This window comes from Elephantulus edwardii, unplaced genomic scaffold (assembly GCF_000299155.1).
Source record: "Elephantulus edwardii isolate Elephantulus edwardi_28Jun2011 unplaced genomic scaffold, EleEdw1.0 scaffold00014, whole genome shotgun sequence".
Classification (NCBI taxonomy): Eukaryota; Metazoa; Chordata; class Mammalia; order Macroscelidea; family Macroscelididae; genus Elephantulus; species Elephantulus edwardii.
The window spans coordinates 7226284-7231625 of record NW_006399764.1 but is presented as its reverse complement, the minus strand read 5'-3'; positions in this window follow the sequence as shown (position 1 = coordinate 7231625).

The window sequence follows — 5342 nt, the reverse complement described above, 5'->3', positions numbered from 1 at the left end:
TCTATCTGATTTTCATTTCTAGGAATCTTTCTATCCTATCCTTTCCTGACAGGGTCTCCACATTTTCTAGCATCTTCTACTGTGATCTCTTTAAGGTGGTTAGTGCTGGGAGCCAGGATTGTTTGCCAGGTCTCAGGGTCATGTAAATTGAAGTTCAAGGGATCCATCAGTCCTTGATGTTAATTGTTTTCATTGTCTCTCAAGACTGTTTCAGTACCTCTAATGTCTTTTTTTTTTACCTTGTCTTTGGAGCAGGAAGAGACATAGAATTAGTTGTCTGAAAGCTTTTAAGACCCCAGTTACTACTCACAATAGAAGGATGCAGAACAATGTCTTTGCATATTATGTTCTATGTTTTGTTAATTGGCCTTGATGTCCTCCAAGACAATAGTAGTCTCAATACCTTAGAAGCAGTAACAACTTCCCTCAGTGTGGTTGGATATAATTAAGATGGATTGACTCAGAGACTGCGGTAAGGGAGATAGTTGTGTCAGAGACAATGAGGTTGGCACAGGATAGAGCAGAGTTTAGGGCTGTTCAACATAGTATCGTTATGAGTCACAAACAACTGACTCAACAGCACATAGCAACAACATAAAGCATTGCTTTCCATTGAGTCTGATATTTGTATCCATGGACGTCTTTACAATAAATGCAACATATACGACAAATGCAGAAATCTCATCTTCCAAAGCTATGTTTGATCTTGGAAGTAATCCTTTTCCCCTTCCATATTCGCTCCACACACTGTTAGTCATTCATCAGTCACCCATTGCCAGGGAGTTGGAACAGACTCAGATTTCTGAGGTTGTAAAACACAAAGATAGATATTGCTTATCTTTCCTTCCCCCTGCCCCCACTCATGGAGCCAGTGGTGGATTTGAACCAACAGAAGACAACACCTTTGAGTTAGCAGTGAAACTCTCTGCAGACGAGGCGAGCTCCCTATATTCTGCTGCTATAACTAGAAAAAGGGTTTAGTCACTGTAAAAAAAGTTTGATACTTTCTTAAAAAGTTGAAAAATGAAATACCAAATGAAACAGCAATTCTGCTACTAGGTATATATACTAAAGAAATATTTGCTACAGCGTGATTTGAATATAGGCACCTCCATGCTCACTGCAGCATTATTTACAATAGCAAGGAAATAGAATTCGTTCCAGGGTTCATACATGGAAACTGTGGTACTGAAGGACCCCCGAACCGGTGGTCCTGTCCTGTCCGGAGTGGACGGCGAAGACCCAAGACTCTAAGACACCGGCTTGATGCAACAGCAAGAGATGAGAGGTTTATTGCGGAGCTCAGGGCCGACACGTATCTCTCGCAGGAGATAGAGGAGCCGACCTCAAGCAGACAAAGTTGGCTCTTTTTATACACTTTAGGGGGATACAACTGGGTATCAACTTCTCATTGGGTGATGAAAGCACAGTTTGAATTCATTGGTTCAGTTTTCGCTCATGGTTTATACAGCATATTTGCACGTAGCACATGTGGCAGTCACGTAGCACATGTAGCAGTTAGACAGATCTTTAACTATAGGGTGGTTTCACAAATTCTTAATGAGTTCAAACTCCAGGGCAGTAGAAAAGCACAAGACACATGGGTTATCAGTCGGGAAACATCTGCTTGTTTGCCTTGCCTTGTAGTTAGCCATTCTTGAAATACTGTTGCCCTGGATACAACTGGGTGTGGGGCTCTACCCGGGACAATGGAAAAATTCCTGAGTTTAACTTAGCTGAGAACTATAGAAACCTGAGGTTAATTCAGCTGAAAACTATAGGGACTATTTTAATTTTAATTTTTCAGTACAAACACATCAGAATACTATGAAACACTGTTGTCGCAGAGTATGCCACTGAGTTAGAACCAACCCATAGCTGAGCCTCTAGTGCATTTTCAGAGCCAGTAAATCACACAGGAGTGGAGATTCCCCTTCCTTCTCCTGTGGAAGACAAGGTGGCTTTGAACCATGCTCCTTTGAGATTGCTGTGTAGCTTCTTACCACCAGGGCAACCAGAACTCCCTTACGTAACACTGAAGAAAAATAAAGGAGTCTCAAAAATACTTCATAACATGAATGAATCTAGTGGACATTAAACAGAGTGAACTAACTCAGTCAAAAAATGGTGAAATAGTGTATGGGGTTGTGATATGTTGTCCAGTTGGAACCAACCTACAACTGACCCTCCAGTAGCTTTACAGAGGCTGTGAATCACACAGGACATTACCTATTTTTCTTCCACAGAGCAGCTGATGGATTTGAGCCATGTGCCTTAGGGTTCACAATGCAATTCTTTCCAACAAGGCCAGCAGATCAGTACTAAAAAATGTTAAACAAAGAATCACTCTTGGATGGTTACCAGAAAGTAGAAGAGAGGAAAAGAGAAGTAAAAGTGAGAAACTATATATAGATATAGATGATATAGATATAGATCTATAGATATCGATATCTATAGATCTATATCTATATATAAATGAGAGGAAGAAAAGACAGTATACAATAATGGAGTAATTATCTCAATGCAATGAAAGAAACGAAGGCACAGAGAGGTACACAAAAAAATACAGCTAACAGTAGCTATATAGAAAGACAAGCAAAAGGATTTTAGAAACATTGTTGATAGGTAACAAATAGGTCTCATGTGTTTCTTGACTGCCTATTCGAGTGGCCATGAAATCATCAGCTTTCTTTGTGACAATCTCAGAGAATAACTCAGCCTGATAGTATCAACAAGGAGAGAGCAACACTCATTACTAAACCGTCTTTAACCTGCCTTTTGTAAACATCAGCCATTTTCAAATACTCCTGCTGAGTTCAAGTTCTGATAACGCTTTGAAACCTGCCTCCCAATCCTAGTTTGTGTGATGTATTTAAGTAATGGAACCCTGAACTCAACCAAGAGCCTCAAGATGATAATGGTTATTTTAACAGAAGAGAAAAAGTTGTTAATTTTTGAAGGTTGCACAGATATGTTTCATCTTTTTTGTTGTAAATTATGCATGCAATTTAAAATATTACTAATAATTCATTTGCTTGGATAGTCATAAACTTCAAATAGTACATGAAACTATTCTATTCAACCTTATTTTTAATTGGAAAAAAATGAAGTCAGTTTTAGCATGAAAAATCTTTGATAATGTTTCATATGAAAGATCATGTCAGTGGTTGTAAAGAATTAATTCTTATTTCTAGAATAAATTGACAAAACACATTTTTGCTATTTAGACAATGTTTTCTGAAAGAGAAAAAAAAAAGCATTTGTATGCAAGAACATGCATCCACTTCTTATGCAAAGTTCAAAATGCTTTAATTTTCCCGAACACTTAATTGATATTATACATAGCAAGGAAAAACTCATACGGAATCATGTTTACATGAAAGTAAATGAAATGTTCATGTGGAAGCCTTAAACATCTCCAAGTCAAAGCAGGGGATGAAAAGAGGGGACTAAGGAAACCTTTAAGTAAAATATGTACTACGATGGCAGCAGTGCAATGGGATGGCAAGGAGAAAAGTGTTCCTTGAGAATTACAATCTGAAGTTATTTTTCCCATTGTCACCAAATATTCACAGAAGAGGAGAGACTATTTCTACCACATCCTTCATTTCTAGGTCTGTGCAAGGAAAAATAATCTCATTCTCTCTTGTATGATCCTGGGCCTGGTAACTCCTCAAAGAATGCTCCCCAGATACTTATCCAAGTTCAGCAGTGAAAGAAAGAGGCACTGTGGATGGTGCTACAGGGGGAGTTACTCATGCTGGTCTTTCTCTTACTTCGTATGTGAACTACTCCTTTAGACTCTACTTCCTACTCTGGATCAAAGAAAAGGAATCTTAATAGTATTCAGACATGACCCTCAGTGACGTTTATTCTATTCATTCATAATAGATAAATTTAAAACCACCTTTTCATTCTAAAATTATATTAAATATCCTAGGATCTAGCCCTAAAAGCAAACCATTCTGAAAACAAACTATTATACTAATGACATTTTGTGTGCAACTATGAATTTTTGAGCTAAATTTTCATCATATGTCGTTACAATGAGCATAACCTTCCCCTCAACATCAGACTCACTACAACTCCACCGTTCACCTTCTTGGATCACTATAGTCTCCATATGTCCAAATCTGAGGCCTTTAAATTGACTTTCCTGAGCTTGTATCCTAGTGCCCACATGGTTGTTAATAAATTTTTCACTGGATTAGGGAGTTCAGACACGGGGGAAAATAAGGAAGGAAGGATCTAATGAGTGTATGTTTTATATCACCTGCTTCTCCCAGCATAGCTCAACTCAGCTTACATGGTACAGAAAATATAGGGCCTAGGGCTGAATTTGGTAGGTTTGACTTCCATATGCTAGCAATGTACTAGTTGGCTAAGAAATTTTACATTTCTACTTGGTGAGGGTTAAAATTAGAACCCAAATAAGAGAGTTATTAGGAGAAATAAAATATTAATATATGGAAAGTGTTGTGAAGTAGAAAATGGAATATAGTGAGTACAGTAAAATACTACTTATAGTTAAGGATGAAATAAAACATGGCAAATACAATTGGAACACTCAGTGTTCCTTCTAGGTAAAAGATCATTCATCCTCCACTACTTAAGTCTTCTATCTAGGAAGAAATATCTTTCTTCATTTACTCCAAAGGTACTTACTTTTCTCAACTGAGTTATTACTCTTCTGACTTTCTATCTACATAATATGATCTGAGCTCTGGGGTCCTAGTGGCAAGACACTGCATTGTAAACCTGAAGGCACACAGTTCAAGTCCACCAGCTGTTCAGCAAGAGAAAGATAGGTAATCTCCTCCCGTGTGATGAGCTACCTCTGAAAACCCACCAAACAGTCAGCTATGAGTCAGTTCCTCCTTTGGCACACAACAAAACCAACAATATGAATTGAAGCTCAACGTCCTAGTGGAGGGGGTGGAAAACCTCACCATTGGGCCAATTGGCAGCAACACGATATATGGAAAAAAAACTGAGATTGTAAAAATTTTAGCTGTTGTGTTCCATAGTCGGCATGCTTGGCACGAGCAGTCAGGAAATCAAGAGGCAAATTTCATTAGGAAGTCTGTTGTCAAGAAGGCTGCATAGTGGAGTTAACTTGCAGGGGAGCATGAAAGAATTTTTCTTATACTTTTAAAAAATAAGAACCAACTGCAGGGAAGAGGTGGGCAGGGAGAAAAGTGCAACAATGAATGAATAGAAATCCCAAATCTCTGTAAATTTTCATTAAAAATTATTATTATTATTATTGTTGTTGTTGTTGTTATGTGCCATCAAGTCGTTTACAACTCATAGTGACCCTATGCACAACAGCCCTAAACCCT